This window comes from Condylura cristata, unplaced genomic scaffold (genome assembly GCF_000260355.1).
Source record: "Condylura cristata isolate star-nosed mole 26May11 unplaced genomic scaffold, ConCri1.0 scaffold00026, whole genome shotgun sequence".
Taxonomy (NCBI): Eukaryota; Metazoa; Chordata; class Mammalia; order Eulipotyphla; family Talpidae; genus Condylura; species Condylura cristata.
The window spans coordinates 20,825,104-20,838,032 of record NW_004567127.1 but is presented as its reverse complement, the minus strand read 5'-3'; the positions used below and the strand labels follow the sequence as shown (position 1 = coordinate 20,838,032).

Below are 12,929 nucleotides of genomic sequence, written 5' to 3'. Positions count from 1 at the left end.
CTTCAGGCTTGCTGCACTCATCCTTCTTAGATATCCACTACCATACTACATATTCATCTCTCTCCTGTACTGACACCATCTTTTCTGACATCACTATTTTGGTGAAGCACATGCCCCTAGGCATCTCCTGTTACACTGCATTTGAAGGGAAAATCCTACCTCTCTCAATGTTTCATCTATTTAGGTTATTTATATAACTAACTGATGGCTTAGCAAGATACAGAATAAGAAGCTTGAACTGTCCTTCAGAATTTGAAGGCATTATGTTATTGTCATCCATTCCTAAGCTCTATTATATACTCCAAACCCAAAAGCTTTATTTCTGGTGACTGAAATTTCACAATACAGTTGGATGTGTGCTGTTTTGTTCGTAATCACTATGCTGAGCACCCTGAGTCCTTTCAATGTGTAAACCCAAGGTTTTTAGTTATTTTTTCCATTTCCTCCCAGTTTGTAAGCCTTACTTTTCATGGTTAGCCTGCCAAAATGTGACCCTCAAGTTTTCTTATTTTTATCCTACTTTACACCTCTTTTTGTCTCACCTTGCAGGAGTTTTTTCAACTTCACCTTGTAGCCTTCTGCTAAGAATATGGTAAATTTCCAACTCTATTCCTGAGTATCTCATACCCTAAATTCCCATTCCCTCTATTACTCATCTTCTAAAGGCCTAAGTGTGCTTTGCTTTCTGATGGTTGCATTTTATAGCACTGTTTCAGATACAATTGTCTCCTTACTTCCCAAGCTTAAAAGCTTTGTTCCCATTTCCTCCTCCTCTTTCATACTGGGCTTAAGCTAGATTATGGCATGCTAAAATGAAATACCTAAGTTACCTAGAAACTGTGTGTTAATTGGGATATTTCCCTAGTGAATCACCACCTGTTATTTATGATCTCCTGGTCTTTTTTTTTTTTTTTTTCCTCCTGATCATCATTTGTTGTAGTAAGATGACTTACAATCTCACATCTGGAGGTAGTGGGCACATGACACCCAGAATTCAAGAGGAAGAAGTAGCAGGAGGTAATTTCTAGTTCAATATATAGGGTTCTATACAATTCTGGTTTTCAATGATGCCATTAACCCCTTAAAACGCAGTTGTGTCTCATGTTCTCTAGTACAGACTTCTGTCCTTTGAATGTCAGAAATCTGGACTTAGATGAATGCTGTTTATTATCGACAATTCTTTCAAGTTACGTGCAGCCACCATTCCCTGAGGCATCTCAAGGGCGTAAAGCACCAAATATATACCAATTCTAGGCCTTTCTCACAAACAGTGGAAAGTTTCATTTTCTCTGCTCTATCAATTTTGTCTTGTTTTCTATTTTTGTGTAGAACAGGGGTGTAGGCCAGAAGTGCAGGAGGTGAGAGGACTCACCACAGGCAGAAAGGAGAGCAGAACAGATTTACTGCCAACACACTGCAAAGGGGAGTAGCAGACATGACAGAAGAGGTCTGCAGCACCATGTATGGGTTAGCTCCCTGGCTGGGTATGGAGCTCAGGCCATAGTAGTATTAACAGAGCAAAGACTTAATCCCAGCCACCAGGGAGGTCCCCCAAAGTTTTACTTCTACTATCAACCTTCCGGTTTCCTTTACATTGACATCCCACGACTTCATTTTTTAAAGCATCAAAATTCTAGCAGTGGTTGATGGCAAGTAAAGGGTTATTTAATGCAGCATGCTTCAATGAATAATCTTCTCTTTAGTTCTGATGTGTCCTCACTGTTGTTCACTTTTAAAGTATGAAATTTAGACTCAATTTCCAATAGGACAGAATCTTAACAGTCCAAATAGTATGAATTTTGGCCTTAACATCCAGTTTAGAAAGAAAACACTTTTATAGAGTATGGAAACAAAACACTGTTTTTTTACGATTTCTCTTATTCAAAATTTCAAATTCTCCTTGAAACCCCAGAGAGGTATATTTTATTAATTCACAAAATTTGAACAAAGTCTGATGTACTGTATTAATAATCAAGCATATTGCTCTTCAAATCTTTATTGCCTCAATTTCTCATTTGATCTATTAAATTATGAGCGATGAATTAGTCTCCTATAAAGACTACTGTTACCAATTTCACTAAAGAAAGTCTATTTTCTATTTTTCCATACTCGTTCAACAAAGTTCAAGCCTGACTTTATAAATTAAAAAATGTCTTTTTCATTCAATGGTTTTGACCTAAATTACCCTGTTTGTTATCCCTGCCACTTCATTTGTCTGCAACTTTCACTGTTATTTTGCCATTCCTTTATTATTCAACATTTGTGTCATTTCCACTTAGCTAGAAGTCATAAAAAACACAGCAAAAAACTGTAACTGATTTGTAAAGGGGAGCAAGGTGGGAGCAAGAAGAATCAATTCTAGCGAAATCAAGAAAAAGCTGCTGGAAGAAGATAGGAAATCAAACTTGAGAGAAAAGTTCATGTATATGACTTAGAAAATTAGATGAAGTAGGAGATGCCACCAATATCACCCTAAGGACATCTACTTAGAATGTCACTTGTATCACTGTTAAAGGCACTGGCACCTTTAAGACCTTCACTGAGATAGCAAAAAACTTGGTTCCACCTGTCATTGTTATCTGTCTCCTTCACTTCTTTTCTAAATGAGCTGTTTCAGGGTCAGGATCAGGATTGCGATCAGGATCAATGTATATAGTCCCCATTCTTTTCAAACTGTTGATTTCTTGCACACAGAGATTTTTTAGATTTACTTTCAGCTTTCAGAAACCCAAGGCTTTCAGAAACCAGTATAAACAGGTGGGAATGTTTCTGCTTCCAAGAAATCTAAAGCCACAAAATGGTATAAACATAATTCTTTAACAAAGAGATTCAGGTAGAGCTTTTATGAAAATTCCTACTCCCATACCACTGATTTACCAAGATAATTAGGGAAAAACAAATATTTCTGCTGTCACTTCTTCTCCCCCACATTATACAGACACTTTAAATATAAAAGATGTTAGATGAGGCCCTCCCTGGTGGCACAGAGGGTTAAAGCACTGCACTAAGAAGCTTAAGCCACTTCCGCATGAGTTCCATCCCCGCATGAGTTCCATCCCCGCCTGCCTGCCCCAGACCACTTGAGGCAGACCTCTCCTCACCGGCCCGCTGCTCCCCTCAGCAGTGCACTTCGTTGCTCTGCCTGTTCTGTACCCCACTCTGTATCTGGTGAATCCTCTCACCCTCCGCATCTCTGGCCTGTACCCCAGTTCTGTACAAATAAATAAATCTTAAAAAAAAAATGTAAACTGCTTAATATCACAAGACTATATACTTATTTTACTCTAAGATCTAAGAACTCTCAAACTTCTCCACTTACTGACTCTAAAACAGACAGAAAAATGTGACATGATTGTATTCTACAATTTATATTTTTCTGATTCTTCTATTTTAAGAGTAATGTTATTCATTATAAAACAAAGTACACATTCAATTTAAGAACTATTAAAACTCCAGTAAAGGCAAGTATCTTACATCTTAATTTTTTTTTAAAAACCACTGCCCAGAACTATATTTTAGAGATCCCCCCCCAAAAAAAGTACTATGTTCTCAAATGCTCCTAAATTTAAAAATATGTACCTACTTCAAGACAAATTAAATAAACATTAGTAGTCAAGATTATCATCTGCTTTTCTATCAGCTCCTATATTGATGAGGATGTCACTTAGCATGGCCAATGGTACTATCATAACTTAAGATTCCACATTACAACTTAAGTTATTATTCATCTCAAGTAGTTTTTCATTATATAATGTTCCAGCAAGCTGGAAAATGCCACAACATAACTTTGATGAGTTTCACTTAGTTTTCAAATCAAACTTAAACAAGAAACCCCATCAATATTTCTTGTAGAACAGATACAACTCAAACTGTCAAAGTATATTTATTTCCAACACCAGATGATATAAAATTATCTAAAAACTTAGAAGCCACATAATTCAATCTCTTTTCTAATATTACATGATTGCTCATCTTTTTCATTTTCCGTTATTTCTGTAGACTGCAGCAAAAATCCTTATTTCTAATTCAGAGTGTTCCAGCTCAAGTCACAATTTTATCAACTTTATTTTCAATTACATTTAAAAGAAACTACTTTAAGTAAAGAAAAGGTTCATATTCCACAATTTCCATCTGTTTTTAACACACCTTTTTCCCCAGATGGTATCTCTTGCCTCTTCACCAATATGTATAGATCGGTTGTTCAAACTATAAAAATTATTTTGCCAAAGGCTTTATTAATTAACCTACTCTTCAGATCACTCATTATTTTTGACAGTTCAGTCATTCGAAAGTTTTATTTGAAGCTATTAAAGCTGTGTCTTAAATAATGAGTACTTTGGCACAAGAAACAGTGCTTTGTTCTTCCTATCTCCTTACCATAGTGAGGAACTACATGAATTGGTATATTAGTAAACTCAGTTAAAAACAAAGATTGGGAGAAATAAAACCACACAAACAAGGTTTTTCTGAAAACAAAAACTCAAACTCCCACAAAAAACAAAAGCAGTCTTTTGTTGAAAAAAAAAATTATACCTTTATATGTAGATTTTCTACACCTAGAAAGTAGCTATTAAAACTTCAGTAATAAAGTAACAACATCCCAATCATTTTACTTTTCTTAGTCTCAAAAAGTTGTCTCAATATTTTGTAAATGATAAATATACTTTTTCGAAGTCTCATCTATCCAATTTTGTTTTAATCTCCCATAGTCCACAAATACAGAACCTAAATAAGAAAAGCTGACTGGGTGAGACACTATTTTTTCAAAATAACTACTAAAACTCTTGGACTAAGTATATTAACCATATTGCAAATCCCCAAAACAAGCTACTTTATATATTTTTTCATTCCTCACAAAAGTAGTCATAATCCAAATATTAAATATTTCATGAAAATATTTCATGTCCATTTCTGCAACATTTATGAAACATATCTTTTCCTTAAAACTAGGCATACTAGAAAGTAAATATACATGATTTCATTGTTAAATAGTTTTTACAATTTCATCACCAATTTCAGAAAAAAAAAATCTGTCAAAAGTACTGCTATCCTACAAGCTTCCACTGCTCAATTATTTATGAAAAACAATGTATGACCACTGATTCCATTTTTAAAAACTGATTCAAACACCAGAGGTGTAAATCATGACAAAAAAGTCTGTATCAGTTCTCAATTTATAAAGTGTCCTTCGTGTATTTTAACCACTCAAAGAGTTGTGTAACCATTCTTTAAAGTATGAATGTTCAACTCTTTCTGGAAGTATAGATTCTTACCCACAAAAGAAAAAAAAGTCCACCAATTTGCTTCTATAATCACAATCAGAAAATACTTAACTACCTTATTAAATGACCTGAATTGTCTAAAAGCTAACTTACATAATGCCTACAAGCCATTATTAAAGAGGTTCCAAAAGACATCTATATAAGGAGGCAATTCAAGACCTCCCCCACCTACTTCTTGGCTATCTGCCTAGAGAATACGGTAATGAAAGCAAGTCAGACAACCATGTTATCTGTGGAAACAGTTCAAATCTCCACTTTCTAATCAAATTTTCTAGTCATAAAACTAACCTATAAAGAGTTGCTATTAATAAAAATGAAGAAATAGCTCTCCGATCTTGGCACAAACCACATTTGGGGGGAAAAATACAATATAGGACATACTACCTAGCATCTGATTTACCTCCATATTTATACAATGCTATACTGGGGTGAGGAGAGAGATCTAAGCAACAGTTCTCATAAAGACAAATATAAAGATTGGGAGAAATAAAACCACACAGAACAGCACGGTTAAAAAAAAAAGTCAAATCGTTATTATGAGAGCGTAACAGTTACTTCTGTGGAGAGAGAGGTGACAATAAAGGGGTTGGTGGGTTGATACAAGGTAATTTTTTCAGTGAGTATGTTATATATTTTGATTAGGGTAGAAACTGCAGGTTGTATTCACTTACTTATATGCAGAAGTACCCTTAAGACTTCTGCAACTCAATGTATGGAGTCTTATTCAATAAAACATTTAAAAAGTAAGTCACCAATAAACTATCAAATCCAAAATCCTTTTCTCAATTCTCATCTTTGATTCCCCATTTTACCTCTAATCACAGAATACCTATATTCTTTTAATGTAACTTCTCCCCCTTAGGGCACCCAAAAGGCTGTGTTATCTCCTCCAGCAATTTTCTTATTCTGCTTAATTTTCACTCAAATATTAATATTCATCAAATGCTTATACACAAGACATGGAGTAGACACCCTTCAGCAATCACTCTTACACATGCACACACCATACAAACCAAATTCCCGAAACTTGGATTCAAGTCACTCTGTTATCTGGTTTCAAATTATATCTCCTACTTTAATTTCCATCACTTCTCAGGCATACTACTCATTTTCTCAGCCACCTTTTTTCTTTAAAAAAAGATTTATTTATGCATACAGAGCTGGGGTATAGGCCAGAGGTGCAGGGGCAGTGCGAGGATTCACCAGAGACAGAGTGGGTGGGGAGCAGAACAGGCCGATTGATGAAGTACACTGCTGATTTCTCAGCCATCTTTTAAGGGTCATTTCTTTTTTACTTTATCCTTCCTACATACTTAAATATTCTCTGCTCAATTCAGTAACCATATGCGACAAATGAGCAACTGGGAATCTAATCTGGTTTGTCTGAATGAGATGTAGTTTAAGTAAACAACACACACTGGCTTTTGAAGACTTGGTATGAAAAAATGTAAACTAAATCAATTATGTGTATATGTTGGAATCATGTTCTGGACATACTAGGTTAAATAAAATAGAATCATAAAATACATTTTACCTGCTTCTTTTCATTCCCTAACAAACCTATAGGAATTTTAGCTCACATTGGTGACTCGAGCAATTTTTACTTTCAGTGCTGATCTATATTTATAAATGCCCCATGTATGTCATCTATCATGAGGTAAAAATTCAATGTTAAACTTCATTTTATAAATTAAAGACTATTACACTAGGAACTACTAGTAGTAACTAAATAGGTTTAAGTGTTCAATTTAAAAGGCATTTGTAAGTCTAAAAAAATGAAAACCTTGTTTTCAAATAGCTATAAATCAAAAATATCATTTACATTTTATATATATCCAATTTTGAGATAAATGCATCACCAGAACAGATAAACCTCCAATCCCACAGAATTCTGAGTAAGCTAGGGTTTCTTTTCCTCATTTAAATCACCCAGCCAAGTAAAAGACAGCTTCCATTTTGACCAATATCAATGTGCCAATGTCCAGCAAACAAGACAAAGAGCCTTTATATTGTGGTATGAATAAACAATGTGGGCAGTAAAACACCACTTGAAATAAGGTTAGACATAAAAATGCATTTATAAAGGTGTTTTATACGAAAGAGATAAAATTATCGTATAAACAGGTAAAAGGACAGTCACACAGGAAAGGACAGGAAGGCAGAATTGAATGGTCTTACCTGTAAATTTAAGGAATGTCTAGGTTCAAATGGCTCTGCTCTACTGCTATTTATTATCAATAAGACTTGAGTGTATCTTTGCATGTAAAATGGAATTAAATACATCAACTATTAAGGAGATGCTTAATTAATGTCGGTCTCATCTCCCTTACCTTTAATATCAATGACTATAGATAATGGTGTTAAAATTATAGGTGATGTCTTCTTCCTTCATTGTCCAAACTGCTGAAAATGCTTCTTAAACATGCACAACACTTCTAATATGTCATACACACATCTCTTTGCTATGAGTTTGAAATTTTTTACTAGTTGCTTTTACAATTTTCTAAAAAGCTTACAATTTGTCATGTTTGCAGAGGTACGCAGTAGGAAAAAAATGAAAACAGGAAATAAGTCTATATATACCACAGCTCAAACTAGTACAAAATGGCAAAAAGAAAATGCTGTTTTGAGGAAACTCCCCCTACTGAGATAAAGAAACAAAAAGATAATACTCCTTTCCTCAATCTAGGTACTGTTGAAGGAAGCTACTATACACTCTCATTCAGGTCATATGTACATTACATACAATTACACACTCACTCTCTCCTCTCTACCAATGATCATCACCATCCTCAGAGTCAAAAATTTACAAAGTGGAGAATTCAGGATGTTGTAACAAAGACAAGCCAACACATTGATTAGGAAATAACTTTACTAAAAAGGCACTCATTCCCAAGTGCATTTACCGGTCAGCTGGCAGTCAGTCACAAAGGAACCTAGTTTATAGCTTTTGCACTAGAACTAGAGAAGGCATACTTTGATGGCGGCCTCTAACTTGTATTTTTTACAACAATCTTGGTTTTGAAGACATGGGCCTAAAAATGGAGTGTTAGCAACTCCAAATCACTCAGATAAAAATTGCAAGTTAGTGTAAGAAAAAATTAAACAATGGTAACAGTAACTATTCAAAAGCTAACATTTATTTAGCATTCATTGCATACCAGAAAGACAAGGACTTTATATGAATTATGTAAACATTAAAAACTTAAGCCTACATACACAAAGGTAGTATGTAGTAGTATTGGTTAACTCCACTTGTTTAGTGTTCACAGCTAGACTTTAACCCCATTAGCTTTACTTTAAGGCTTATTTTTAAATCTGATCCCATCTGCCTTTTTATTTACATATACATAATTACAAATACAATGATGATTTTCTATATTTATTTAGGTGTGCATATCTCACATATATGTTGGGGTATGTGTGAATGTAATTCAGAAAGTCAACAGTAACCAAAAGGCAATCAATTCCAACTTTGGCAAGGCTTTTTGTCCACCTTAACAAATCACTCAACAGCAGGGAACCACCCCCATCCTTAAGAAGTGTTTTGAAAAATATATTTTACATCTTCCTCAAGAAACTGATGAAAATGATATGCATCAAGCTTTCAAATAAAAAGATAAACATGGAAAAGATAAAAATGCTAATCCTTTATAAATATTATCTAAATAATTGATAGAAATAAATATACTTTGTAAACTTTAAAATACTTTAATCTTAACACTTTATTGGGCCTTTTTTATTTAAAATGATCTGTAGGGTTCATAACATATTTAATCTGGATCTTGTACAAAGTCTTCCGAAAGCTCTACTTTCTAATGAATAATATACATACGAAATGGCTTACTATCTAAAACCTATTTACCACTCACCAACTTTAATTCTATCATTGTCTAGAGTAACAGATTTAAATCTCAAGGAACAAATCATTTACCTATGTGCTTAACGGTTATTGACTAGATCATAATTCTAATCCCAAATGAAACCAGCAGGCTACAGCTTGTAGACAGAAGTGGAAGGGCAAAGATTAGTAGAGGGAGAGTGCAAAGGAAATCTCTCAGAAAGGCTAATCTTGATCCAGTCTCACTTCCCCCACCCCAGGAAAGTGTGCAGGCTTATTGCTTTCTGTCCTGCTCTTTTCTTCCTTTTAAAGTCCTGTGTTTATCTTACTGGAAAAATTCTCTCTCAGGATTTTTTCTTTGTCTTGCTAACGTCTCTCAACAGTCAAAGGACCTCTAACTTATTTTGAATTTAAAAGAACAAAAACATAGCTCTCCTTAATCATTTAAGAGTTCCCAGTAAATTTGAGAAGGTAATAACACCACTGTTCAACTTTGGCAGATCTAAAAAAAAAAAAAAAAAAGTTAAATTTAACAATAGAACAACTGAGGTCGTAGAGATGAGAAAACACCTTTTTCATGAAGACTTCATCTTCCTGAAGAGACTATGAATTGAATCTGAATACCTTGTGCGGTTCCAGTGATCTACAAGTCTGCTTTTTTTTTCCCCCAAAGAGGAAGAAGAGAAGTTCTTTAGCCAACCAGCAGGGTGAGCTAGTGCCAGAATCAAGTTAAAATTATTCTCAATTCACTCAAAGTTCAATTGGTGTGAATGGTTTGCACTATTAATTAATCCATCTAATAAACCTAAATTCAAAAACACTACTTCTAGAACTGCTTTGCTCAGAGCTACATCTCATAAATTTGTTCAATATTTACAGATTCTCCATATACACAATATTCTTAACACCAGAGGGATTAATGATAATAGATGTAAAAATAATTAGTTCATTTGAATATCTATCTAAAATATTAAAGAATCTATCATTTATTCTCATGGTTTCTTTTATAGGACTATCAAATTTTAAAAATTTAAGCACTTTTGAAAGAACTGTTAAATGTAGTGTATTATTTAATTGGGACTGGAAAATTAACACATTTGCTATCAGCTAGAGCTGCCTTAAGGTGTCTGAAAGTAGACATAAGAAAAGCATTCCCAGACACAAGAATAAGACTCACTTTTTCTCAAGAATCACATCCTGAGAAGTCTAAGTAATCCGAAACACTAACCAACAGGAAATATATTTGAGATGAAACACGAACCTTATCTTTTCTATGTTGTCTAAATTTCAGAAATCCCAAGCACTTGCAATAATACTCTTCATGTCTGTTTTCTCCTCTTGTTAGCCAATACAGTTTCAACTCAACTACAACACTGTCTATAACTTGGATAAATGGAGTCTCTTAAATGTTTAAGGTTTGCAGGTGAGAGTCACTTTATAAATAATTTGGGGAAAATCCTCATCACAAAGCTAGTGTCATGAAATCCATTCACACAGTGCTGAAAATTAACAGCTTACAAACTTTCTAAGAAAAGTCAATAATCTATAATGACCTGTAAAAGCTTTAAAATCTCAAGAAAATTGAGCTGTTTTTGTTAAATATGACATTCGTAGAACTTAAGGATAACTATGGGTTCCCCACTATAAATAATTGTAGTACTTGTTGAATTTTCTATTGATCTTATCCAGCTACTACTCAACCACAGCAGCGCTTATTAGTCTTAACAAGTTTTTAACATGGCAAAGTCTAAGTGACATGTCCATTTACCCAACGAAAATGCTATTACAAAATGAAAGGCACTGACATCATTACGTGCAGCACCTCATTTGTGAGGTAATTAATGGCAGATATTCAGTCAGAACTTTCCAGTTAGTTTATCAAGCTACCTGTCTTTAATTCCTGAATCAATTATTTTTAGAACCTCAAAATTCAGCTCATATGGACATTTGTACCTGAATTTGTTTCACTGAAAGTCACTTTAAAACTAAGTCACCATATCATTTTTACGTTTTTAATTTGGAAGAAGTTATCACTTAGATAAGCATTTACCAAGCATTCTCAAACACAGTTTTGTTTAACCATTTTTAGTTGCAGACAGTCACTTTCTCCTCCCAGCAATGTGACTAATGAAAAAAGCACTGGCATAGAAGTTAACACAATTTTCTATTTTGCTACTAACTTTATCTCTGACACTCAATATATCGTAACAGAGGGGGTAAGACAAGTCAGTTAATTGTTCTGAGAACCTTCCACTCTAATAGGAAATACATTTGCTAATATTCACATATCACCTATGCAAAAGTTCTTTCTATTGAAAAGTAAAAGGAGGAAAGATCATGAAAAAACAAATTAAAGGTTTATATTAAAAAGTTCAGATTTCAATTTGAACAGAGACCTCAAGTATCCTAAATGTGTTTAAAAATCCCTTCAATCATTTGTTAACAAGACCTGGGCAAAACACTGGGGTTCCAAATTTGTATTTCAATTATTGGTACCAATGCACAAAGAAATATGTAGCCATAAAATGCAGTGTAACTTTATGTTCGAAATTCTAGAACTTAACACTTTTTAACACTATACTTATCATTGCATTAGTACTGGTCAAGCCTTCATGTTTCATCTATCAAAATGCCTAAATTATGAACTCTTTAAAGAAACTAATTTTTTTCTTACCAAACCTACCACGGCAATAAATATTGCTGCCATCAAGCTCCCTGGATACTTACACATGACATTGTAGGTAAACAGCAGGTTTCCTTTCTTTGAGTAACTTGAGTTGTCTATTTTTTCAAAGGCTTTCCTTCTTGGGGGGGTCGAAAAATAACTAAACTACTGCAGAGAGGCAACATACTATTAAGGTAAATCGAATCTACCATCCCAAGACATTAAGCCTGGCATTAGTTAGGACTAGCCAGAACAGATGACGGTGTCTAGGTTGTTCTGCTGAGATTATTCACTTTATACAAAACAGGACCATCACTTGAACCCCCGACTGTTTTTGCCCCCTCCTCCTGGAATGCTTCTTAAAGACCACACAAAATTTGAAGTCTAAACATAAAAGTCTGATAACAACTAAATTTGTGTCAATATCACTTAAACAGTTTTTAAAAAGTTTTCCACTACTGTGGCTAGACCATGGATGGATCCCAACACGAGAGTCGTCTGTGGAAGTCTCGTAACGAGAAACCTTTAGCTCCACCACCCAAGTTTCCAATCACTGAGAAGGGTCTGGGGCAACTCATCTTCTGGTTCACGGGAGAAGTGGAGCACACCTGCTTTCCTCTGGCAGAGATTAAGCTCCCAGGGACACAAAGGCCAGGGAATCAGACCTGGAGAAGCAAAAAGCTTTAGCTGGACACCCACCAAGCCCCTGGCAACCCAAACACTGAGCGATTTACCTCTTGCTGTTACTTCCCAGGCACCTAATGGCATAGGATCTCGGCGAGCCGGGCGAGGGGAAGGCTCAGCGGTGCTATCCCATGTCAGGGGAGGGGTGTGTACAGTTAACGCTAGAGCCGGTGCTCCGGGCCAAGAGCGAGCAGCCCCGAGCCGCGGGGTTGGTGACCGCTCCCGGACCCCCCCCCCCGTTACTCAGTGCATTGCAATGGCGACCGCCAGGCTCCCCAAGCCTAGTGATCGCGGCCCCTTCCCCCAACTGCTCACTGGCTGCTCAGCTTCATGTGACTAAACAAAACCCCCAAGTCTAGTGCCCAGCTCAGCCCCTTTGTGTCCGCGACGGGTTCCTCCGACGCCGCCGAGGAAAGGCCCCCACCCCCACCGCCGCCTGCGCCGAGTCCCGCCCCGC

The 12,929-nt window shown here is 35.5% G+C and overlaps 1 protein-coding gene across 8 annotated transcripts in view; it reads right to left on the bottom strand.

Annotated features, from left to right (window-relative positions):
- Window positions 1-12,929, bottom strand: part of ZNF644 (zinc finger protein 644) — an 83,177-nt gene that overhangs the window by 69,625 nt on the left and 623 nt on the right. For 5 of the 8 annotated variants that reach the window (XM_012730145.1, XM_012730141.1, XM_012730143.1 and 2 more), the window contains exon 2: window positions 11,851-12,453. The exons of the other annotated variants lie outside the window; for them this stretch is intronic. The gene's annotated coding sequence lies outside the window, so the exon portion shown is untranslated. The remainder of the gene's footprint in view (window positions 1-11,850; window positions 12,454-12,929) is intronic. 8 annotated transcript variants of the gene reach the window in all.